Here is a 26,791-nt window from a genome sequence, read left to right on the forward strand (position 1 = left end):
TCCTGTGAGTAAAGAGTTCAGGTTAGCAAAGAAGTTGCCCGGTATCCACACTGGGAGGGCAGCGAAAAAATAAAGTAGCCTAGGGAGGGCTATCATCTTTAATAATGCTATTCTGCCTGCCACTGAGATAGGTAGCGTCACCCAGAACCCCATGGAGCCTTTAATACCTCGCAGTGCTTGTTCTATATTGCCTTTGTAGAGGTTCTGTGGGTTATGGTAAATGTGGACCCCTAAGTATTTGAGGCACCTTGGTTCCCATTGTATTTCTCCTATGGCCGGGGGGGGGGGGGTGTCCTCCCTCCCTGAGTGGGAAAAGACTGGATTTCGCCCAGTTCACCTTGAGGCCCGACAGGTCTCCAAAGTTTTTCAGTAGCGATTGAGCTCCTTGTAGATCCCACTCCATGTTTCTGAGGAAGAAAAGGAGGTTGTCTGCGTATAATGCTATATGATGGGATCGACCTGCTATGGTAATGCCTCTGTAAACTCTGCCCTCCCTAGCGGCGCAGGCCAGTGGCTCCATCGCCAGCGCGAACAGCAAGGGCGAAAGAGGGCAACCCTGTCTGGTACCCCTCGCCACTTCATAGCTGTCAGAAATGGTAGTGCCTGTACGCACTCTGGCTTTTGGATTAAAATACAATAATTTCGTCCACGCAACAAATCGGGTGCCCAGTCCCAGTCTACAAAGAACCTCGTATAAATACTGCCATTCCAAACTGTCGAATGCTTTTTCGAAGTCGATGGCTAGTACTGCTGCTTCATTTTTATCAAATCCATTACTATTCATTAAGGCTACGAGGCGGCATATATTATGTGCTATTTGAAGCCCTGGTATAAAGCCGGCTTGGTCAGAATGTATAATTTGGGGCATGTGATGCATAAGTCGGGTCGCTAATACTTTACTTAATATTTTACAATCTGTAGATAGCATTGACAGTGGTCTGTAAGAAGTTACATCTGTCGGGTCTTTACCTGGTTTCAAAAGCAGTATAATCAATGCCTCTTGTGCAGATAATGGGAAGGACTGAGTTTCAGCCGCTAAGTTATATACCGCTACAAGCTTAGGCCCTAGTTTAGAGAGATAAGATAAATAAAATTCTATTGGTAGCCCGTCTGGGCCTGGTGTTTTGTTACGTGCCATAGAAGTTACTGCATCTTTCACTTCCGCTAACGTAATTGGTGCCCCTAGTTCATTTGCATTTAACGTTGATAATCTGGGAAGCTATAGATGGCGTAGAAAACTCTGAATTTCTAATAGTGAGGGGTGTACTTTCTAGAGTATAGGTCTGCATAGAATCTCCTAAATTCCTCGTTAATAGCCATCTGTGAAGTCACCCAGGACTCTCCAGGTAGAGCGAGTTCTACTATTACTGAGCTTCTCTTATCAGGATTCGCCAGCCATGCTAAGAGTGTGCTCGCCTAGTCCCCCTCTGCATGTGTTCTGGTTAGGTAAGCTTTATAGTCATAGCAGCGTAATCGGTTGATCACTGCCATTGTTTTTTCCCATTGCACAGCGATGGACTCCCTTCTATCTGGGGCTCGGGGACATCGTCGATCTAATTCCCTTTGGCTGCGCTCAGCTTCCTCTATATCACGCAGTAGAGTTCGTCTCACTCCAGACGCTACCGATAGACACCTACCCCTACCCCTGATGACCACATTGAATGCATCCCATTCAATTAATTTGGAGGAAGACGAGCCTTCATTTGTGTCGAATTAAGCGTCTATCGCTTCGTTGATGGCATGTTTAAATGCTTCATCCTCCAGCATGAAAGGCTGTAGTAGCCATGTGGGTATTGGTGTCTTTGTCCAGGACCAATTCAGGGTGACCAGGAGTGGGTTATGGTCCGAGATTGTTCGGGCCAGGTATTCGCTCGCTTGTGCTGCCCGATGTATTTCTGGCGAGGTTAGGAAAGTATCTAGTCTGACGTGCAGGTCGTGCATGTGTGAATAGTATGGGTATTCTCGGTCTTGAGTATTTTGTGTTCGCCAAATATCTATTAGACCCCAGTTGACTTGCCATGTCCAATATACGTTCACCGTTCGCATTATTGGTGACGTGGGGATGGGGGGGTGCTACCTAGTGCTATGTCTGCAATGCAATTGAAGTCCCCTCCCAATATTATCGTTCCCGAAAGGTGGTCTGCTAACTTTGTAGATAGGGTGGCTAAAAACTCTCCTTGGTTTGAATTGGGACCATAAATGCTTCCTAGTGTTACCTCCTTGCTGTCTGTTTTTCCTGTGATTACCGTGTATTGCCCTAGTAGATCATTAATGGTTGACAGGTGTTGATATGGAACTCCAGCCCATATCCATATCAGCGTACCTCTAGTGAATGTCGAGTAGGTTGTGCAGAAAACTCTACCTCTCCAGCGTTTCTGGAGTGCCTGGCCCCTGTTGCATCAAAGTGTGTCTCCTGGAGCATTGCTATGTGGATTCCCCTTCTGGTGAGGTAAGCGAATACTTGGTGGCATTTGGCCATAGATCTTAATCCCCTAACATTCCATGTTAAACATTTCAGGTCTCTTGCCCCAACCATCTGTCATGCAGCAGTGCCTGTCTAGCTCGTTATTTTGCTTCTTACCCAGCTCGTTCGTCTTAAACTGCAACATATCTAAATAACAAAAATCCCATCTCCCCTTCCCCAGAGCAAAGGACATGCTGGCTTCGCCCAAACTTTTACTTATCAACAAGGTTGAAACTAGTATTCTAGGTCCTGCTGTAATATACACAGTTGTTGTGGGGGTGCTGCGTCAGCCTTCAAGTGGGCGGGAGCCCCGGGAATCCCTTGGGTCATCCCGACCACACCAACCTTCGATGCTGTGGGAAACGCGTGTGGGTGTTACCTCAAGTAGGTTATTAATCTCATGACATTAGGCGTAGTTCTTCGTTCCCACCAGAGTCTCTTATTCCGCAAATTGTCTTGTGACTCGGGCTTTCCGAACTGGCGCTTATTATTACTCATATGATCTCATCTGCTGGGTCTGGCGTGATCACAGGCAGTAATATGCTCGATTGCGTGGAAGTTGCTGTCTCGCTGTCAGAGTCCGATTGTTCATCCTCTTTCTGCGGGCTCTGGGGTGAGGCTGCTCCCGATCTCCCGGCTGCCCCGCCGATCCTAGTTGCTGCTTCCATCGCCTGTCTCCTCCACGGTAGGGGGGTCGCGTCTGTAGATCGGTTGATGCCTGGTCGGTCTGGGTCGTCTTCGTTTCGTTCTTTGTTGAGGTCTAACGTTTGGATCAGATGTTGGTCTGGACTACAACCATGCCCAAGTTTCCTCTGGTGTTGAAAAGAATTCTGTGCCCAACGGGGCAACCACTCTGAGTCTGGCAGGGAATTGCATTGAGTAAGGAATCTCCAATTCGCCTAGTTTGCGTTTTACTGCGTTGTAATTTGCTCTGCGCCTTTGCACTTCCCTTGAGAAGTCTGGGAAATAGAGATCTTACTATTTCCTATTCTTAATTCACCTTTCTGTCATGCTTGTCTCAATATGTGATCCCTATCTCTGAAGTGGAGCAATTTCGTTATCACTGGCCTTGGGGGAGCACCATGGGGAGGTTGTCTGCTAGGAACTCTGTGTGCCCTTTCCAGGGCGAAGAACGTGGACAGACTCTCCGGGGCTACCTCTGTTCTCAGCCAGTTCTCCAGGAAGTCTATCATGTTTAGTCCTTCGCTTTTTTCTGGGAGTCCTATAATTCTGATGTTGTTGCGCCTTGCCCTCTTTTCTGCATCTTCTGCTCTGTCTTTGAGAGTCTTAAGGCGATTCTCGATATTATTTAGTCTATTGCCTGCTAGTGTTAATGTTTGGAGTGCTACCACTAGGTCTCTTTCAGTAGTGGAAACCCTTTCAGCTAGCTTTTTGTGGTCGTCTCTCAAAAGTCCCAGATCTATACTTAGCGTGTCTATTTTGACTTCCAGTGCTGTTCCGGATGCTGCTTTGGCCTGTAATACGTCTTGGAGAGTCGGCTCGCCGGGCTCTGTTAGCAGCGGGCCATGTGTTGTAAGGTTCGTCCCCTCTGAGCGTGTTTTGGAATGTGGGGAGGCCCCCATGTCGCAGTCCCTTTTTTTGGAGGTCTTCCCCATCTATGTGGAGTGCGATCCTGCCGCCCCACCGGCCAGCAGCGGTTGCAATTAAGAACGTCCGAATCCTCGTATTAGGCAGGTTGAAGAGGGCTTCTCATATTCTCCCCAGTTTCCCAGGTGCGTGCAGGGTATTACTGTGATCTTGGTTCCTATCCCGGATCTTGTGGCCTGTTCCCAAGCTTTCCCCTCTCTCCCTTGAGGTGTCAGTTGCGCAGGCGATAAGTCTCAGCGGCCCCTCTGTGCGACTTCTTTGGCTTGCTTTGTTTGATTCCAGAGTTGTGTGGCAGTCGCTATTTTGGGCCCATTTTAAAATTCAGTCAGGGGAGACCGTCTTTCAACAGAACGTTGCTCCAGTGTTAATCCAGGGCGCATAGAATAATTTCAGTGCACTATCGTATACTTGCGTTTTGAGTGGGTTGTGCAGGCTTCCGATTTGGGCTACACAGAAGACGGTATCCGAGGGTTCCCTTTGGTATCCCAAGCGTTGTATCCTGCAGCTGAGTTGCGAGGCTGTGTACTCGCGTACTGGTTGATTACTCTGGGCATATGGTTTTGTTATTTGTTGTCACGGGGCCCTGCGGCCTATCCCCGAAGCACCAGACGCGTCGTAACTCAAACTGTTTCCGACATGCCCTTCGCTCTCAGGCTTCCGCGCCCGCCATGCCTGGGCCCCGGCACGGGGAATTCTCACCTCCACTTCACTGGGTCGCTACACTATGGTCAGAGGTGTGAGTCACTCGGACCTCCCTGGTTCTCTCGGACAGGCACTTTCACTCTCTGGGCCGCGCTTACATGTCCTGTAGTTCCCCGCGCGGCTCCCCGCACCAGCAAGTGCTCCCGTTTTCTTCACTGGCTCTCCCACACGCAGGACCCACCTCCGCTCCTGGTCCGTGTGTTCTCTGCTCACAGTGTCGGCCGGGGCACCGCTGCCGGATCTCCCTTGTTGCTGCTATTTCGTGGTGTTTCCAGGTAAGAGGGGCCGCATCGCAGGTGCCTTTCACTGGCCCCTGGCGCTCGCTGGCGGGCGTCATTTTCTGAATGCCACCAGGCGTCGTTAAAAAGTACGTTCTGGGTCGATTCCGCCCCGTTTAATGCCGCCGATGTCAGTTTCCAGCTTTCCGGGGGAATAATCATCCACTCGTCCCTTGAAGCCGTTTCAGGATGGGCTGTTGCAGTGTGGCTGCGGTCGCGGATCCCGGAGCTCCCGATGTCCGCAGCCTACGCCATGCTGGTCTTGGCCACGCCCCCCTCACTGTCACTTTGACTTCGCGGGTAAAACCTCTTGCCAAGCTTTAACTCCACTTTAGTTGCACATACGCCACCCCAAAGGTTGGCCCTAGGTAGCCCATAGAACAGGGTGCTATGTAAGTAAAAAGCAGAACATATACTTTTAAGTTTTACATGTCCTAGTAATGAAAAATGGCTTTGGGAATTTTTCATTACTGTGAGGCCTACTCCTCTCATAAGCCAGCATTGGGAATTCCTTAATATTCCTTTAAATTGTAAATCATGTTTCATATCATTGGAATGATAATGATAAATCCTCTTTACTGGTAAAGTTGTATTTATTATTACTATTTTAGAAATGCCACTTTCAAAAAGTGGGCATTTCTCTGCTATAACTGCTCTCTGTGCCTGACACCCTGTCTCCAATGCATGTATGGTCTGGGCTGGGTGACAGCTCCATTTGTGTATTACCTCCAGACACCCACAATACAGGACACTCAACTATATCTGTATTCATCTTCATATTGATGGGTCTTCCTGGACTGGAAGGGTGGAGGGGAGCTCACACCTGCAGTTCAAGAGGGAAGTGTCCATCCTTACACGAAGGCCTGATTACCCCCTGATAGTCAGGAGCCAGAGCTGGGGTGAAAGAGGGACCTGTGCACTTCAGAAGGACCCTTTGAAGTCATCCCCCACATCAAAGGCACCTTTTAGTATAAGTACTGGGGCTCTCACCCCCTAAAAACGTGTGGACCTGAAGGAAACTGTGCTGGAGTAAAGGCTGCTGAGCTGAAAGGATTGCCACCTTCTTTGGCCTTCCCAGGAACTACTGCCCTGCTTTGCTGATCTGCCCTAAGGCCTGATGACCTATGCCCTGCCAAAAGGAACCAAGGACTACCCCAAAGTGACTCCAAGGGCTTGCACCCTGGTCTTCCCAGAAGGTCTCTGGGACATCAAAGAACTTGTGAGCAGCTTAAATCAAACTTGCTCATCGAGTACCTGCTCTCTCCTTTGGGAGATCATTCCTAACTGGTCGGCTGGACCCAGAGGGTGGCGCGTAACTGCCCTTTCCACCCCTCTTTGGTAGAAGCGTACCATTCCATTTTTTTGAATTCTCGTGGTGAGTGTGGTGTTTCACTGGAACCTGCACCCAATGAGACAATCAAGCCACTGTGAACAACTCTGATGCGCTGGGTGTACTTTCGCTGATCTCCACAGGTGCTGCTGCCAGAGGTGCCCTGCCCAGATACCCAGGCAACTGTGAAGTGCTATAAGCACCCACACATTGCCTGCCATTCCCCAGCCTGACTCCGCTCTGTGCACCTCGCCTGCCGCACCCCAGCCTGACTCTGCTCTCAGCGGCAATGCCAATCTAACCAGGTACTTCATTTGTCTTTGGCCGCAGCTGGGGCATTGCAATTCCTTGTTTTATCTTGGACCCAAGCAGTTCCAATGTTGTGACACAGTGCTTCTCACCGCGGGGTATACCTACCTATTACTCATATCTGTGATTTCACCCAGTGGGGCGATAATTGACTGCTGTGCATTCAATTATTTAACGGTTTACCCAAATTACTGTAAAGACTCTAAGACAAGTCCGAGCAAAAGCACCGCATTTAATATCTTGAAAAGTGAATAACTCTTATTTTATTGATTGGATTTTTTTAATTTTGGTCTTATTCAACTCAAATACTGTTGTGGTGTTCTCACTGGGTTGCTGTGTGTGTTTGTGTTGCACAAATACTTTACACATTGCCTCTTAAGTTAAGCCTGCTTGGTCTGTGTCAGACTACTAGAGGGTGAGCATAGGTTAATTAAAGTGTGTATCTGACTTACTGTAGGAAAGTACCATCTTGCCTGGCATGTTACCCCCATTTTTCACTGTATATATGTTGTTTTAGTTGTATGTGTCATTGGGACCCTGCCAGCCAGGGCCCCAGTGCTCATAAGTGTGCCCTGTATGTGTTACCTTTGTTATGACTAACTGTCTCATTGAGGCTCTGCTATTCAGAACCTCAGTGGTTATGCTCTCTCATTTCTTTCCAAATTGTCACTAACAGGCTAGAGACCAATTTCACATTGGCATACTGGAACACCCTTATAATTCCCTAGTATATGGTACTGTGGTACCCAGGGTATTGGGGTTCCAGGAGATCCCTATGGGCTGCAGCATTTCTTTTGCCACCCATAGGGAGCTCTGACAATTCTTACACAGGCCTGCCACTGCAGCCTGAGTGAAATAATGCACACATTATTTCACCGCCATTTTCACTGCACGTAAGTAACTTATAAGTCACCTATATGTCTAACCTTTACTTAGTAAAGGTTGGGTGCTAAGTTACTTAGTGTGTGGGCACCCTGGCACTAGCCAATGTGCTCCCACATTGTTCAGGGCAAATTCCCCGGACTTTGTGAGTGCGGGGACACCATTACACGTGTTCACTACACATAGGTCACTACCTATGTGTAGCTTCACAATGGTAACTCCGAATATGGCCATGTAACATGTCTAAGATCATGGAATTGCCCCCTCTATGCCATCCTGGCATTGTTGGCACATTCCCATGATCCCACGGGTCTGTAGCACAGACCCGGGTACTGCCAAACTGCCTTTTCAGGGGTTTCACTGCAGCTGCTGCTGCTGCCAACCCCTCAGACAGGTTTCTGCCCTCCTGGGGTCCAGCCAGGCTTGGCCCAGGAAGGCAGAACAAAGGACTTCCTCAGAGAAAGGGTGTTACACCCTCTCCCTTTGGAAAAAGGTGTTAAGGCAGGGGAGGAGTAGCCTCCCCCAGCCTCTGGAAATGCTTTCATGGGCACAGATGGTGCCCATTTCTGCATAAGCCAGTCTACACCGGTTCAGGGACCCCTCAGCCCTGCTCTGGCGCGAAACTGGACAAAGGAAAGGGGAGTGACCACTCCCCTGACCTGCACCTCCCCTGGGAGGTGCCCAGAGCTCCTCCAGTGTGCTCCAGACCTCTGCCATCTTGGAAACAGAGGTGCTGCTGGCACACTGGACTGCTCTGAGTGGCCAGCGCCAGCAGGTGACGTCAGAGACTCCTTCTGATAGGCTCCTTCAGGTGTTGCTAGCCTATCCTCTCTCCTAAGTAGCCAAACCCTCTTTTCTGGCTATTTAGTGTCGTTGCTTTGGGGAATTCCTTAGATAACGAATGCAAGAGCTCATCAGAGTTCCTCTGCATCTCTCTCTTCACCTTCTGCCAAGGAATCGACTGCTGACCGCGCTGGAAGCCTGCAAAACTGCAACAAAGTAGCAAAGACGACTACTGCAACTCTGTAACGCTGATCCTGCCGCCTTCTCGACTGTTTTCCTGGTGGTGCATGCTGTGGGGGTAGTCTGCCTCCTCTCTGCACTAGAAGCTCTGAAGAAATCTCCCGTGGGTCGACGGAATCGTCCCCCTGCAACTGCAGGCACCAAAGAACTGCATCACCAGGCCCCCGGGGCTCTCCTCTCAGCACGACGAGCGAGGTCCCTTGAATCCAGCAACTCTGTCCAAGTGACTCCCACAGTCCAGTGACTCTTCAGTCCAAGTTTGGTGGAGGTAAGTCCTTGCCTCCCCACGCCAGACTGCATTGCTGGGAACCACGTCTTTTGCAGCTACTCCGGCCTCGGTGCACTTCCGGCAGAAATCCTTTGTGCACTGCCAAGCCTGGGTCCACGGCACTCTAACCTGCATTGCACGACATCCTGAGTTGTCCTCCGGCGGCAAGGGACTCTCTTGTGCAACTTCGGGTGAGCACCATTTCACTCCTCTTTGTAGTGCCTGTTCCGGCACTTCTCCGGATGCTGCCTGCTTTTGAGAGGGCTCCTTGTCTTGCTGGATGCCCCCTCTGTCCCCTCACGCAATTGGTGACATCCTGGTCCCTCCTGGGCCACAGCAGCATCCAAAAACCCTAACCACACGATTTGCAGCTAGCAAGGCTTGTTGGCGGTCTTTCTTCAGGAAAATACTTTTGCACGACTCTTCACGACGTGGGACATCCATCCTCCAAAGGGGAAGTTTCTAGCCCTTGTCGTTCTTGCAGAATCCTCAGCTTCTACTGCCTAGTAGCAGCTTCTTTGCACCCACAGCTGGTATTTCCTGGGCATCTGCCCACTCTCGACTTGATCGTGACTTTTGGACTTGGTCCCCTTGTTCCACAGGTACTCTCGTCTGGAAATCCATTGTTGTTGCATTGCTGGTTTGTGTCTTTCCTGCAGAATTCCCCTATCACGACTTCTGTGCTCTTTGGGGAACTTTAGTGCACTTTGCACTCACTTTTCAGGGTCTTGGGGTGGGCTATTTTTCTAACACTCACTGTTTTCTTACAGTCCCAGCGACCCTCTACAAGGTCACATAGGTTTGGGGTCCATTCGTGGTTCGCATTCCACTTTTGGAGTATATGGTTTGTGTTGCCCCTATCCCTATGTGTCCCCATTGCATCCTACTGTAACTATACATTGTTTGCACTGTTTTCTAAGACTATACTGCATATTTTTGGTATTGTGTACATATATCTTGTGTATATTTGCTATCCTCATACTGAGGGTACTCACTGAGATACTTTGGCATATTGTCATAAAAATAAAGTACCTTTATTTTTAGTATATCTGTGTATTGTGTTTTCTTATGATATTGTGCAAGTGACACTAGTGGTACTGTAGGAGCTTCACTCGTCTCCTAGTTCAGCCTAAGCTGCTCTGCTAAGCTACCAATATCTATCAGCCTAAGGTGCTTGACACCCTATACACTAATAAGGGATACCTGGGCCTGGTGCAAGGTGTAAGTACCCCTTGGTACTCACTACAAGCCAGTCCAGCCTCCTACACTTACCGACTACAATTGTGGTCCCTACTTGGGTAGGGTGCATTCCTCTGCCAACCTGAGACCCAATTTCTAACAACCAGCCAGTCTCAGTGGGAATTTGGAACAAAATCACAGAAGATTCAGTACCACAGGATAGCATGGAACAACAATTTGCTTGATTTTCCAGAGATCCAGAACTATCCTCCACTTATTGTTTGCTTTTCGAAAGGCCATGATTGGTGAATTACATGTACTTCCAATAACTTCCTTTAAAGTGCCATGTTCTATCATGCTGTCAATACCAGTGGAAATCCCTGCAATGGCTTCTGGGGTGATTTTATAAAGAAGGGTCTGAGGGAAAATGGCATTTGGTCAGAGAGCGATCTATAGGAGTTTGGCACCTTTCATCAATCCAATTTCTCTCCCTGTGAAATCCCAGACACACTCTCTGACTACTACTCTCAGATCCAGCAATAGTTCCTCCATAGTAATGACTGGATACCATCTGACTTTGTATTCCAGCGAATGTAATTTAAACTCTGCATCAGCTGCTTGTGTTTCAATTCCGAATTTGTACTGTGCGCAGTAAATGACGCAGTTGAGTCAACAGAGAAGGTCCCTTCCTAGCAAGTTTACAGAACTAGAATCACAAACCACAGACTGGTTTGATCTCTGATGTCCCCTGTTTTTTTACTGAAACAGTGGAAGTAATTTGGTTGGTACACCCCTGATTGGTAATGCCTACAACTTCTTTTCTCAAGAGGGGTAGGTTAGGGAGCTCAACTGTTCTAACAGGCAGAAAAGTGTCTCCTGTGTCTATTAGGAAGAATACGGGATGCCCCTTAATCTCTCCCTCCACATACAGTCCACTGGTCCACTTCCAGGACTCTGCCAAGTGTGCACTTCTCCTCCCCCCTCAGGCGCCATCATTAGTCCTGATCAAAATCTATGGAAGTCTCAAACATCATAGGGCCTGGACCATTTTGAGGCATCTTTGGGCTGTTGGGTACTCTGCTGCATATGTATTGAGCTGGTAGTATTCTGTGGCTTCTGAGACTTTGGGATCTTTGGGGCTAACATAGAGGTCTAGGTTTTGGGGGACGCTCTCCCTGCCCTGCAAGATTTGGAGCTTGTGTTTTGGTCATGACTCAATCTGGGTTATAACAACACGCCTGCTTCTGATGCCCAATCTTTTCAGAAATATGGCAAGGGGTAACCGTCTTTAGGACTTTTATGCTGGCTCCTTGCATATTACCATTACTTCTTCCCATCCCAGAGACATTCCCACCATATGCCATAAAAACTCCATGCATTGTCATCCGGTAACTGGGACTTCATGGCCTTGAAGTGGAACCTGAAATCCCTTTGTCCCCCCACTATGTGCTAACTGGGTTTGGGCTATTATATACTTCTCTTTACTGTAGGATTTTGTCAACTGTTTGCTCTGCCAGCAGAGGACATCTTGGATAATCTGATTGCTCATCTCAAGCCTCGGTATTTGCACAAATGAGGCAAGAAACCCTCCCATGGTATCTCCAAGCGGATTGTACATTCCACTGTGCTCCCTGTACACCTGCATTAGTTTCTCAAAGTAGGTGTGCTCCAATTCTTTTGGCTCTTGAGAGGAATATCTTGGGCCAATTCATTTGCTTTTGAGAGACTTTCATTTGCAGATGTTTTATTACTTTGTCATATTATGTTTTGACGATGGGTGAAGGTGCATTCATCCCTACCACCGTAGGGGTTTTTGTGTTGGCCAATCAACAGCCCTCTTACATTATGCCCACAAGTGCTGTGGGGCCTAAGCTCAAATAATAAATCCAAATCTTCCCACAAGACCTTAGAAATTGTCATAATCGGTTCCACCTGTGTGGGCCACTTATCAGGATTCTCTCTGAGTTTTGGAAGGGAGTTTGTAAAGTGGAAAATATATGATCAGGACCACGGGATAAGTGTGTATGCTCCTCCCTGTTGTTCTCTCAAAGGATATCTGTCACGGTTACCCCTGTAGTTACTTCCTCATCTTTTCACCTTGTCCTTCTCCTTCCTGCGTGTACCACAGCTCCCTGACTTTTTACTGTTATGGACGCAAGGATCTGAATAGGAGATGAGACAGTAGTTTCTGTATACATTAGAGGTGCATAAGCTTCTATAGAGGATTCTGTGACTGTCTCAATCTCAGTTACTGCCGGGGCTGTGGCACTCGATGCCGAGGCTGCTGCATTGTATGGGGTGGTGTTGTTTTGAGAAGCTCATATACGAAGGTGTCCTCCTCCTCCCTCTTTCTGTCTCCCTTTTAGTTTTCTCCTTCTCTACCTCTTCATTTTCTATCACCGGGTAGGCTCCAACAAACTGAATGACTTCCTCCCTCAACTTTCTATGCCTTTCCTCATCCTGCACACTTCTCCATGAATGAGTCCTACTGCTGATTTTAAATTCAAATTTCTGAGTTTTTTTCTTTCTATTTGATCCCAAAGAATTAGGGATTTGAAATACGTGGACCTACGCTGAGGTTTTAAGTCAGGTATTCTTCTCCCCAAATCCTCTATTCTACCTCACAGTAGACCTTTTCCTAGCAGACAAGGTCAATAGCTTAATACTCTAGTTTAAGGTGTCTGTCTTCAGTTCTGTGTGAAACAATCTGTACATTTGTCAACTTTAAAAAATCAAAGAATATCATCAAAAACACAATAACTATCGTTTCCATAAATCCAAAGGCTAAAGTCACATAATAATTGCTCTCAAAATTCATCCACTGGATTCCACCACAATGGGCCTACCACAACTCTACAACTTCCATGACTCCCAACATACACTGGTCCGCAAATTGTTCATTTTTCACATGCATGCAAATTTCTATTGACACTCACGTCACCCTTCTTCAGCCACCTTGTCCCTTGGAACCAGGATCGGGATGGGTCTGGGTCAATCGTGGGGAAAAACTTCATACCATAAAGGTACAGTACTCGGTTCTATGGCCAATTGGTTTGTCAATTACTGGTCGGATCCAATCTGAACCATCTCCTCTGCTACCGGATCTGACGGTGCACAAACCTATCTTGAATGATCATTCCAAAAGTGCACCAACTACTAGGAGCGGTGTAGTCCCATACGGGCTTTGGAGCTCCCCGATTATTTTAGATCAAGTTCAATAGTCATTACTGTAACATCCTCAAAAGAATGAATGGCACAGAAAGTATTTTGAAAATGCATTGAAGGAAATTATAAGCAAAATATATGAAATATGCCATCAATACGTTTAGCAGAAAAGCAATTGATTCATAAATACAAAGAATTCAGTAAAGCTCGATATGAAATCCGATATAGATTTTCCTTCTAAAGGTGGGTAATAAGGGGGTGAGTTGGGAGACAGAAAGCAGGGTCTTCTACACGACTTTAGACAATGGTTTTCATACATTAATGTACAAGTACATAGCTGTCAGGATATGCACAAATGAGTAACAAGCAAGAGGAAACATTTTACTATAGTATACATTTGAACACTCTCTCACAATAGTATTACATTTGATTTCATCATTTCCACAGTTTATTCAAGCATATTAGTTGCTACATTGTATACCGCTAACCTGGGACAATTTGAACGTCCTTGTTTAGGCACAGTGCTAGAAGTCTCTGGGAACGCTCTTTAATTGTTAAAGTACATTTGCACTTCTTTATTTAGAACAAAAAACATCAGTACTAGTCATCATGTGATATATTACAACAGTGATTCAAGAAGAAGAAATGGGTAAACACAGTTTATGTTAGCATAAACCCAATTACTAATGTATTTAAAGCAAGAAATGGAAAACAGCTCTCATATATCTAGCTAGTAGTGCGCACGCGCAGATAGTTTCTCTTGGCTGTCAATAAGCGGGTTGAGAAAGCCTCGTGAGCTTTCTCAACCCGCTTATTGAGAGCCAAGAGAAACTAAGAGAATGAATGTCTTCATTCGCTTTAACAAGAGCTGTGTCATTAATTCTGGAAATAAATAGTAAGGAAGCACATGGGGCAGTGTCATATTGCATTCATAAAAACCTTGACTAATAATCATTATTAAAAACGGATGAACATGCAAAATTAAATAAATATTAGAATAAGAACGTTATTTTTAGATCTCTGTTACTGCACAAGCCAAACAGCTGTTCAAGATGGCACTCTTTGTGCAGGTTATACAAAGTAATCCTTTGGTTATCTAAAGTATCGCCCCGTCCAGTTGTCCATGTGTTGTCCTTTGTTTATATCGCCAGCTTTTTCTTCACCTTGACACGTAACCCGTACCCCTGCACTTCCAACACTTGTCGATGGCTGAATGCTAGAGCTTTTCTTTGCCCCAGTTTGAAGAAGAACAGGATATGTTCGGGGGCAGGGTTTGGTTAGTGTCTGCCTGCTCTCCCACACATTTAATGCAGCTTTTGAAAACTCTGCAAAATGACAATGCGTCGCCGCTGTTCACTGTCTCGAAGCTCAACCAAATAGGCTAGATGTTTTTTTGCCATAATCTTGAGTATTTTTTTTCAGTTTAACAGGACATTTTGCTTCATAAACGTCTTTCAAATAAAGTGTTGTCAATCAATAAGCTTTCTTATCCGAGAATGTGTTCGACTGCATGCATAGGTTATTGTGCCTTTGTGTGTGTACTCAGGGCTGGCTTTAGGGCGGTGCGGCCGCAGCGGGTGCTGTCCTGGATGTGGGGACGCTGACTTCAGGGGTGCGCTGTGTTTAGCAAAAACTCGGAAACTTGCGATTTAAAGGCACCTGCTCAAAAGTTCCTTGTGCGTCCATCCTTCAGGAAACGATTAAAATGTCAAGATACCTCTTGGGATTACTATTCCTGCTAAGGAGAGAGAAGGGAGGTTTGTCTAGCGGCAGCTTTGACTCCCCATAATGTAGAGTAGTAAGTTAATATGCCTGCTGCAAAGAACAGAACTATATTTGATATGGATAGCTGATGGGATTAGTAATGTCAGCCCTTACAACCGCTTTAAAACAAAGGAATGTTTGCAAATGGGGGGGAGAGGCGCTAAAAAAAGTCTGTTGCAAAAAAGGCAGCCACAAGCACTAAAGCCTCCTGTGTGTACTGATTAACCAAGATATGAAATCTAATTACACTGCTCAGGGAAAGAGCTTTCCTCTAGGACCAACTAGGAAACAAAAGCAGCCTTGGCACAGATGTTCAAAACAACCCCCTCACTTCTAATATCTCCCTGCTTAAGCCAACAGTGTCTGCTGTAATTACCTGGGGAAGCTGGGGAAAAACAGTGGTGGCAAAGCAAGCACTGGCAAAGCCAAAAGGTTTCGCCTATGTGAAAGCTACTGGCTTTGGCAATATGTTTTAGACATGTTGTACACCTATGTGACTGTTGTTCATCATGACTGAAAGTAAGGGGCACGGGGTGGAGTGGGCTGGAGCAGGGTGGAGTGTGGTGGAGTGGGGGTAGTTTGGAGTGAGGTAGCCTGGAGTGGAGTAGATTGGATAGACTGGATTGGGGTAATTTATGGCACAGTGGGGGTAGACTAGGGTAGAGTGAGGTAGGTTGGAGTGAGGTAGAGTTTAGTGTATTGGAGGGGTAGAGTATAGTGGAGTGGGTTGGTGTAGACTGGAGCAGAGTGGGGTTGAATGAACTTGAGTGGGGTAGATTGTGGTAGAGTGAAAATGACTGGTGTTGGATAGAGTGGAGTGGGGTGGAGAGGAGTAGGATGGAGTGGGGGAGACTGGAGTAGGGAGAGGGGTTTATTGGAGTAGATTGGGGTAGAATGGATTGGGGTGGATTGGAGTGGACTGGATAGGGGTACACTGGAATGGAGATGGATGGATTGGGTTGGAGTGGGGTAACTTGAAGAGAATTGGAGTGTGGTAGACTAGAGTGGAGTGGGGTTGACTGTGGTGGATTTAAGTGGAGAGGTAGATTGGAGTTAGGTAATTGGGGAGGGGTGGAGTGGGTGGGGTAGATTGTACAGGGGTGGAGTGGGGTGAATTGAGGTAGAATAGGGTAGGTTGGGTGAAGTGGGCTAGATTGCGGTGGAGTCTGGTAGATTGGAGTCAGGTGGGTAGATTGGAGTGGAGTGGGATAGATTGGAGTGAAGTGAGTAAAAAGGAGTAGTTTGGTATATTGGACTGGAGTGCAATGGCCTGGGATACCTTAAATGGAGTGGAGATTAGAGCAGAATAGCAGTAGATTGCAGTGAAGTGGAGTAGATTGCAGTGGAGTGGGGTAGCTTTGATTATGGTACATTGGAGTGGATTGGATTGGGGTAGATTGGAGAGGGGTAGGGTGGAGTGGGGTATATTGGAGTGAAGAGAGGTAAACTGGGTAAACTTAAATGGAGTGGGGTAGATTGGGGTAGAATAGAGTGGAGTGGGGTAGACTGGGGGGAGCTGGGTGGATTTAGTTAGACTGGAGTGAAGTGAGGCTGATTGGAGTGGAGTGAGGTAGATTGGGGTAGATCGGAATAGAGTGTGGTATACTGGGGTGTTAGGAGTGGAGTGGCGTGGGCTAAAGTGGGACAGATTGGATTGGGGTAGAACGGTATAGAGTGGGATATGGTGGAATGGAGTGGAATGGGATGCACTGGAGAGGAGTGTGGTAGACTGTAGTAGAGTAGGGTAGATAGGAGTGGAGTGGGGTAAATTGGATTAGAGTGTAGTAGGGTAGTTCAATGAAATGGGGTAGACTGGAGCAGAGTGAAGTGGAGTACTATAAAGTAGATTGGGGTGCAGTGGAGTGTGAAGTAATTGGAGTGGGTTAGATTGGAGAGTAGTACATTGGAGTGGAATGGAGTGAGGCAGATGGAAGTGAGGTCGTATAGTGGGATAGATTGTGGTGGAGTGGGTAGTTTGGATTAGATTTGGATAGATTGGAATGGAGTGCAATAGACTGGACTGAAGTGGAGTAAATTGGGGTAGAGTGGAGTGGGATAGATTTGGTTGGAGGGGTTGGACTGGTATAGATTAAAGTGGAGCGGGTAAATTGGAGTGGGGTAGATTGGGATGGACTATAGTGGGGTACATTGGGTAGATTGGAATGGAGTGGAGTAGATTGTGGTGGATTGGATTGGAGCAGAGTTGGGTAAATTGGAGTGGACGTGGTAGATTGGAGTGGAGTAGACTGGGGTTGAGTGGAGTGGAGTGTATTGGAGTGGAATGGGTAGACTGGGTAGACTGGAGTGTAATGGAGAGTGGTAGTTTGGAGTGGAGTGAGGAGGATTGGAGTGGGGTACATTGCAGTGGAGTACGGTAGACTTGAGTGGAGTTAGGTAAATTGGAGTGGTGTGTAGTGGGGTAGATTAAAATGGGATGGAGTGGGGTTAATCTGGGGTACATTGAAGTGCAGTGAGGTAGATTAGGGGGAGGTGGGTAGATGGTGGTGGATCAGAGTGGGCTAGATTGGGTAGATTGCACTGGGATGGATTGGAGTGGGGTAGATTGAGATGGGTGGAGTGGGTAAGGTCAATTGAAGTGGGGTGAACTGGGGTACAGTGGGCTAGATTGGGTGGGCTAGTTTGGGGTTGAGTCAGACAGATGGGAGTGGAGTAGGGTAGATGACAGTGAAGTGGGGTAGATTGGAATGAAGTGGGGTAGATTGGAGTGGAATGGGGCTGATTGTGGTGAAGTGGAATGGAGCGGACTAGATTGAATTAGAGTGGGATAGATTGGTGTGGAGTGGGGTAGACTGGAGTAGATTGGAATGTAGTGGATGAGAGTGCGATAGATTGAAATGGAATAGATTGGATTGGGGTAGATTATAGTGTAGTGGAGTGTATTGGAGTGGGTAGATTGGGGTGATTTGGAGAGGGGTAGATTGGGATTGAGGGGAATGGAGTGGGTTAGATTGGAGTGAAGTTGGGTAGATTGGGGTAGACTGCAGTGGAGTGGGATTTATTGGATAGACTGCAGTGGGGTAGATTGGAGTGGGGTAGATTCAGGTGGAGTGGAGTGGGGTGGGGTACATTGGAGTAAGGTGGATTGACATAGAGTGGGATTGATCTGGTGGAGAGGCTAGACTGGGGCAGAATCAGATAGACTAGAGTGGAGTAGAGTAGACTGCAGTAGAGTGTAGTGGGATAGACTGGGATGAGTGGGTTAGACTGGAGTGGAATGGAGTAGGATAGATGGGGGTGGAGTGGGTAAACTGGAGTGAGCGCAGTGGGGTAGATTGGGATAAATTGGGGTGGATTGAGTGGGATAGGTTGGGGTGCAGTAGACTGGGGTAGATTGGAGTGGGTTAGATTGCAGTAAACTGGGTAGATTGTAGTGGACTAGTGTGGAGTGGAGCAGATTGGAGTGGTTTGGGGTTGACTGGAGTGGAGTGGAGGTGTGGTAGACTGGCATAGAGTGGAGTGGGATAGATTGGTGTAGTGTGGAGTGGGGTAGAGTGGAGTGGAGTTGATTGGAGTAACGTGGAGTTGAGTAGACTGGGGTAGATTTGAGTGGGGTGGGATAGACAGGGTAAATTGGGTTGGACTGGAGTGCGGTTTATTGGAGTGAAATGGAATGGGGTAGATTGGAGTGGGTTACATTGTGATAGATTTGAGTAGGGTGGACTGGGGTAGAGTGGGTAGACTGGAGTGAAGAGTGATAGACTGGAATAGATTGGGGTGGATCGGAGTGGAGTGGGGTTTATTGGGTAGATTGCAGTGAGGCAGATTGAAGTGGGGTAAACTGAGGTGGGGTGCAGTGGGATAAACTGGAGTATGGTGAATTAGGGTGGAGTCAGGTAGAGTGGAGTGGAATAGGGTAGATTGCAGTGGAGTGGAGTAGGGTAGACTGGAATGGAGTGGGGTAGGTTAGAGTGGAGTAGGGTGGAGTGGGGTAGATTGGGATAGAGTGGAGTAGAGTTGGCTAGACTGGAGTGTATGGAGTGGGGTAGTTTGGGGCAAAGTAGACTGAGGTAGATTGGAGTGAGTTAGACTGTGGTATACTGGGGTACACTGTAGTGGAGTAAAGTAGATTGGAGTGGAGTGGTCTGGAGTGGGTTAGATTGGAGTGGAGTGGGGTAGATTGGGGTAGCATAGAGTGGAGTGTGGGAGACGGGAATATTGAAGTGGAGTGGGGTAGACTGGGATAAATTGGGGTGGATTGGAGTGGGGAGATTGGGATGAATTGGAGTGAGGTGGATTGGAGTGGGTTAGATTGTTATAGCTTAGGGTGGAGTAGAATGGGGTAGACTGGTGTGGAGTTGGGTCAACTGGGGTGGAGTGGGGTCAATAGGAGTGTAGTGGGTTAGATTGGAGTGGGGTAGATTGGTGTAGAATAGGGTAGAGTGGGGATATACGGGTGAACTGGGGGAGATTGTAGTGGGGAGGAGGGTGATAGATTTGGGTAGATTATATTGGGGTATTTTGGGGTGGATTGGAATGGAGTGGGGTAGACTAGGGTGAACTGTAGTGGAGTGGATTGGGGTAGATTGAAGTGGAGTGGGTTAGACTGGAGTCGAGTGGGGGTACACTACTGTAGATTGGAGTGGAATGGGGTAGAATGGACGTGGAAATGCGTAGACTGGTATGGAGTTGGGTATTAGGGTAGAATGGATTACCATAGGTGAGAGTTGAGTGCAGTGGGGTAGATTGGAGTGGCATGGAGTGTTGGAGATTGGGGTAGACTGGACGGGAGTGGTGTAGAGTAGAGTGGAGTGGGGTAGATAAGGTGGAGTAGGGTAGATTGGAGTTGAGTGGAGTAGACAGGAATTGACAGTGTAGTGGCATACATTGGAGTGGATTTGGGTACATTTAAGTGTGGTAGATTGGAGTGGAGTGGGGTTGAAAGGAGTAGAGTAGATTGAGATGGAGTGTGGTAGATTGGACTGGTGTGTGTTGATTAGGGTAGACTGGAGTGGGGTAGGTTGGAGTTGAGTGAAGTATGGTAAATTTGGGTTGATTAGAGATTAGTAGTGAGTGGAGTGGAGTGGTGTTTGAAAAGGAACAGATGTGTCCAAGATGTTTATGCTGCTTAGTGTCAGGCTGGTGTAAAGCATGTGACTTTAAACAGACACATACTTTGTATGGGCAAACAAGAGGTGCAGCCTACAAACACAGCAGTCACATGGGCAGCTTTAATATTCCATGCCGTTTGTTTGGTGCTATAAAAGGAAGAACCAAACTGTAAAACAAAGTCAAAAACTGCTTTAATGGTCTTTGCATTTTGTTTGGTGCTGTAAAAAGAAGCACCGATTCCAAAACAATTTTAGGCAACAATAAAGAAACCTGTAGGACGGAAGTTAAAACCAACTCAAAGGTGTCGCATGGAAGTAGAAATGATTGACAAAAAAATGAAAAAAGTACCCTAAATCACAGCGCGAACAGCGGAAGGACAGTAATCAAATTAAATCAACTATTACTTGGTCCATGCTTCGGAGAACTAAAAGGAAGTGACATGAGGCATATAGTGGCCAATTAGGAGGCAGCTAAAAGGAAGTGACAGTTAACCTAGCAAATGGCAAGTAATGGGCATGTTCCAAGCCCTTCACTGTACACAATACCCTTCTCAGAAACAATGCATGTGTGCTGTTAGGTGAGACCTAAAAAACATTTTCGAAATGCTCCAGCCTAACAGGGAAATGCCCAGTGGAATAATAAACTGTTTCCTCCTCCCCAGTTTGACTGTATTTAACTGATGAGGATGAGAGGCTTTGCACTCCTAAAGAGACGCATATACAGATTTCATGAACACTATACCACTTTTGAACATGCTAATCTAAACATTCAGTTACCTTGAAAACAAAAACCAAGGACAGTAGAAAAAAGCATGGCAGCTAAAGAAGCAGGTGTGATGCGTATTGTAATTTACAACTTTACGCCAGTTGTTCTCTAATAGGGGTGAAGTGTTGCATGACACTATGGCCCATATTTATACTTTTTTACGCAAACCAGCACCGGCGCTGGTTTGCGTAATTTTTTTTACCGCCGGCTAACACCATTCCTACGCGCCATGCGGGCACCTTATTTAAGGAATGACGTTAGCCGATGCTGCGGACTGGTCAGAGTAAAAAAAAATGACTCAAACCAGGCAGCGCCGGCGTAGGGGAAAATGGGGGTTGTGTGTCAAAAAATGGTGGAAGTCAGGTTTGAAGCAAAAATCATGCCTCAAACCGGACTTGTGCCATTTTTAGACACACAATCCCCATTGAAATGACTCCTGTCTTAGCAAAGACAGGAGTCATGCCCCCCTTCCCAGGGGACTACAGTCATTGGGCACAGTGGCATGTAGTGGGGCCTAAATTAGGCCCCCCTATGCCACTTTAAAAAAATAAATAAAAATATTTACCTCAACTTACCTGAGATGGGTCCCCCCATCCATGGGTGTCCTCCTGGGGTGGGCGAGGGTGGCAGGGGGTGTCCCTGGGGGCAGGGAAGGGCACCTCTGGACTCCTTTCATGGTCAGAGACCATGGAAGTGAGCCCACAGGTCCCTTAACGCCTGCCCTCACCCAAGCGTTAAAAAACGGCGCACATTAGGCTGTGCACCGTTTTTTAAGGCCCACCCCCTCCTGTGCATCAAAATGACGCAGGAGTATAAATAAGGCGCACAAGCCTTAAAGTCATTTTTTGGGCGGGAATGCCTACCTTTCATATCATTAACACAAGGCAGTTTCCCGCATCCAAAAAATTACGCACACAGAGAAATATTGACGTCTGCGGGCTCTGGCGTCAAAGTTTAAATATGGTGCACAGTTTGCGCTGAATGTGCGTCAAAATGTTTGACGCACATTCGGCACAAACAGAGTATAAATATGCCCCTATATCACTATTCAATATATAAACACAATAGAAAAGAATACTCCATCAACAAGCAGTTCAATATGGCCACAGATGACCATTTATAATTCCACAAACAATTTTATAGTAATGTTTTCTGCTATTTAGAATCCAAAAAGTCAAGGAAAATAACTAATATAACAAATGTAATGGTAATGAAACTTGAATCACTGGTTGAAAATAGAAATAGCACCAGGTATTTTGCCTTCAGTTCAAGTAGACATGAAATCATCACAAAAGTAACCCAAAAGTTTGGCTTTATGAATGTTGCTGTCATTTTAATGTCAAATCGAGGTAGGGATAACTAGAAATAAGTGGCTTGTAGCTGTGTCTGTAGAACTGTTGTCTTTGTGTTGGGTTGAACCTCTGCTAGCATCTTGCTTCAGGAATGGACAATACATCTGCACAACAATGGTAACTGCAGTTTTCATTGGCTCAGTGTGGATAGAAAATTATTTATGGGACAGACATTTGCTATTGTGTGCTGTCTACATGCTTATAGATGCCCCTACCTAACAACAAACCAGCTGGTATGAGACTTGTATTGATATCTAAGCAATGTGTGTGTGTGTGTGTGTAGATATATATATACATATATATATATCAGGGACACAACTAGACTCAAACTTCAGGGGAGGCCAAAATGTTAAGCAGGGGCATGGAGACATTATTTATCTGGATTGTTTGCAACACACTGGCTCTGTAACATTGTTTTCAGCATTACATGATTTAATAGAACATTTAGCGTTTTTTGGGTTCTAAACAAATTGTAGCTCAATAAATGGTAAATGTTTTCATTTATTACAAGTTGGGCTGGTCAAACTACTAAGATGTAGAATGTAAGTGTAGCCGGGTTGCTCTTCACCCGGCTACACGCGGCCCTGACGGAGTGGCTGAAAGGTGCCCCGGGGCCCCACCCAGCACAACCCGGAACCAGAAGACTCAGGAAACCCCGGATATCCGGGTTGCCGACGAAACAAAGGAAGGATTGACAGATGCGCAAACGGACAGAAGGAGTGACGGAGGACCAGATTGAGGGAGGAGCACCTTGGTGAGAACAACCAGAGGCAGCAATTGAAGGAACCAAAGAGGATGAACACCTGATGACGCAGGGCACGGAGGCCCCTAGAGGACCAATCTCCCGCCATGTCCCTGGAGGGTTGTGGCTAAGGCAGGTACGTTCCTGCTTACACAGCCGCTACCAGGCAATCCTCGGGAGGGAGGAGGGAGTGGGAGGTGGAAAGGGCAAGACGGGGACGTCCAACACTCTACTAATTGAGTGTGGAGGACAAGAGCATAAAATCCTGCCTCAAGTATATATTTCTTTTTTGCCTTGTTAGCGTATTATTTCAGTTTTGTTGTTGTAGGGAAAGCCTGATTTATCTTTAGGGATCGGCTTTAAGACCAGATTGTTTTTTCTTTCTTCTTCTCTTTCTCACCTCTCTTGCTTTTCCTCTGCCCGGATCTTTACTCTTCCTAACCCACAACACTAAGCCACCAGGAGGACTGCAAAGACAACAGTCCTCCTATCGCTACCTGACTATTGTTTCTCTTTTTCTCCTTGTTATTTATTTGCATTTTGGAAGTCAGTGGAGACGGGGAGCACAACACTATTGGGTGAGAGCTTGTACAGGACTGGTGGTCACCTTAACATCCCTCCCACCTCACCTCCCCCTTTCTAACCCTATACCAATACCCCCTAAAATATTCAACTTACCTTTCTTATTCTCTTTTCCGCTCCCTTCCTTGGCCAACCCCGACACCGTTGGATGTTCAACTCTGCGGAGACAATGGAGACCCAGTCCCAGGAAGACCCACCTGAAAAGAAGAGAAGAACGGACATCAAATCCAAGAAAGACTGAGAGTTAAACCTAACAGTCTGCATAAAGGAGCCATAGAGAAGAAAAATAAAAGTTTCAACTAAAAACCCTCATATCTCGACTTGTTCTGTTCGCACAACTCTACACCCACCCCTCGTACAGTGTTGTCAGAAGCGGGATTCCTAGTAGCATCGGACAGAAATATAAAAGAGCCCGTGCCACCATGGAGGTAAAACCATCAATTGAAGATATGATACAGCAGTTAGCGGAGGGACTATGCCATCTCCAAGTCATGTGGGAAGAACACCAAAGGGAAGCTAGGGCCGACAGAGAAACCCTCCAGAGCGCTCTTAAGAGCCAGGCCACTATAATCGCAAATGACCAGCGGGTACACAAGACTGCGTTACAAAAGCTTACGGACACTATAGCTGCCACCAAAGTCCATCCTAATGTCCCCAGCTCGGTTCTTCAAAAATATCAAGAAGGTGAAGATCCTGATGCTTTTTTCACAAACTTTGAGAGAGTGGCCACCTCCGCTACTTGGCCAGAAGACAGATGGGGCCAGTACGTGGCTCCATTGTTGACGGGTAATCTCCAGGCGGCATACCAAGCAGTCAATCCGGCCGGAACCACCCTATACGCGGAGAGAAAGAAAAGCATTTTAGAACGTGTTGGGTATGATACTGAATATTAAAGGCTTAAATTCAGGAAGACTAAGTGGTGTCCTTCCGAGAATCCCAGGGCTCTATATTATAGAGTAAAGGATATTATACAGACAATTCTCCTAGAACAATACTTAGAAGCGTTACCCGCCGTTACCCGTAACTGGATCAAGCAACACCCCAACATAGATACGAATATGGCAATTGATCTGGCTTGCGCGAATCACCGCTCGACGGAGTTTAGACCTGGTCCGTCAAAGGCTGCCAGCCCCATCAACCGACCTATTGGCCTACACAGCGGAGAAACACTTAGGAGGTCCATAATCCCCTACTTAGCGAGAAGCTCCCAACACAACAGCCTCAGTGTTACAGTTGTGGGGAATGGGGCCATATCGCCTGAATGTGTCCCCACAAAGAGGAGGAACCAGAGCCCATGGTGATTGGAATTACCCGAGGCAGAGTCTCGTATACGGGAAAGGAAAATTCAAAATATATCAAAGAATAATCGTTATTGGCCACAAAATCACAGCCTTGGTAGACCCCGGCTGTACCAGTCCGTTATTAGGGCCGGTCTGGTGGATCCAAACACCCAAACCTCCCAGAAGCTCGTCTATATCTGTTGTATACATGGGGAGCCGAGAGACTATCCACTGGTTACTGTTCCCCTCGATTGGGAAGGAAGACGGGACACAGTATAAATGGGAGTCATTGACCACTTACTAGAAAAGTGTATTGTGGGTACAGACTATACGCACTTCACTGACTTGCTGAACAGTGTACAAGAGAAGACCCAATTGGAGTTATGGTTGGAAGAGGCACTGTTTTTTGAGACCCCATAAAATCGGGAGCAGAGAGATACAAACCTAGTAGGAAAGAGAAAAGAGAAGGAAAGAAGTTATATCAATTAAAAGAAACGAAAGATGAACCGGTGGACATACGGACTATGGCAGTCACTCCCATACCCCCTTTCGCAGTAGCCAACGGGAGGACTCCACCCTCCAAAATGCCTGGAAGGCAGCTAAGTCTGAGATCACAGAAGAGGTAGGTCCCTATTTTGTAATACAAAAAGGTTTGCTACATCGAGTCATAAATTATAACAACTGAAAGAAGAAACAGTTAGTCATTCCCGAACCCTATCGTATCCAAGCACTACACATAGCGCACAGTCAGATGGGAGGGTGACATTTTGGCAGAGAAAAAACAGAAGAATACCTTTTGCGCTGGTTCTATTGGCCTGGGGTATATGCCCACATTCGGCGGTTTCGTCTACAATGCCCTAGATGCCAGATGATAGACCCAGGGCCCAAAAAGAAAGCACCCTTATATCCATTACCCATCATTGATGTACTTTTCTCAAGAGTGGGAATGGATTTAGTGGGACCCCTCATCCCTTCATCAAAGGGGTACACCTACACCCTAGTCCTAGTGGACTATGCGACCCGATACCCAGAAGCCATACCCCTCTCCAGCATGACTACAAAGAACGTGGCTCATGCTATGGTTGGATTTTTTTCACGAGTAGGGTTTCCAAAAGAGATTCTGACCGATCAAGGAACCCCATTCATGTGAAATCTAATCGCCCAAGTCTGCCAGATCATAGGAGTCAAACATCTAAGGACATCTGTATAACATCCACAAACAGACGGTCTGTTGCACCACGGGCCGCTGAGGCACATCCCGGCCAAACAGCGGGGGAAGCCTCGGCGGCCCGCAGCCGGGCCGCAGGGGAAGCCGCGGTCCGGGCCAAGGGTCGCAGAGTCCGCAGCGGCCCTTTTCTCCGGCCGCGCGCTGTTATCAGAGCGCGGCGGGGCCAGAGACCCAGAATTGGGTTGCGGTTCTCACTACGCACGGCGCGCATGACACACACTGTTCTAGGGAGTTTGGGCCTCCCCCCCTAACATTACTCACCTGCCACACGCCTTAGGGCCTTCCTCATTCGACATGCATGGTTTTGAAGCATGCCTTCTCCTTCTTCCCTGCATGCATCTGTTCCTCTTGTACAGGGGTATATTTTCTATCTTTAGTTATGGCTTCTTCCCAAGCCAAGATGGTGGTGTAACTTCTTCCTGTTTATCACTTCCTGTCTAGGGGTACATAAGGGGAATCCTTTCTTCTTCTCATTGCGTTGCAACACTTCAGCAGTGGTGGTCACGCTCCGGCTTGTTTTCGTTTGAGACGCCAGTCGTTCTTGTTCTGTCTTTAGTCTTCCAGATTTCCAGAATCCTGAGTTCAAAATCCTTGTGTCCTCCTTCTGTTTCAGGGAGTTCCTGTTGGAGGTTTTTTCCCCCTTGGGGTTTTTCCTCTGGGACTCCTTCTGGAGGGCACGGACTGTAGTGGCTTACTATTGTCAACAGCACCGTGGCTACCGGAAGGGGTCGCCCCTGCCTCGGCCAGAGCAGGACTTGCAGGAACCGGGGCCGCTCACCATCCCTCTCCGGTGTCGACAG

Source organism: Pleurodeles waltl, chromosome 5 (genome assembly GCF_031143425.1).
Source record: "Pleurodeles waltl isolate 20211129_DDA chromosome 5, aPleWal1.hap1.20221129, whole genome shotgun sequence".
NCBI classification, from domain to species: Eukaryota; Metazoa; Chordata; class Amphibia; order Caudata; family Salamandridae; genus Pleurodeles; species Pleurodeles waltl.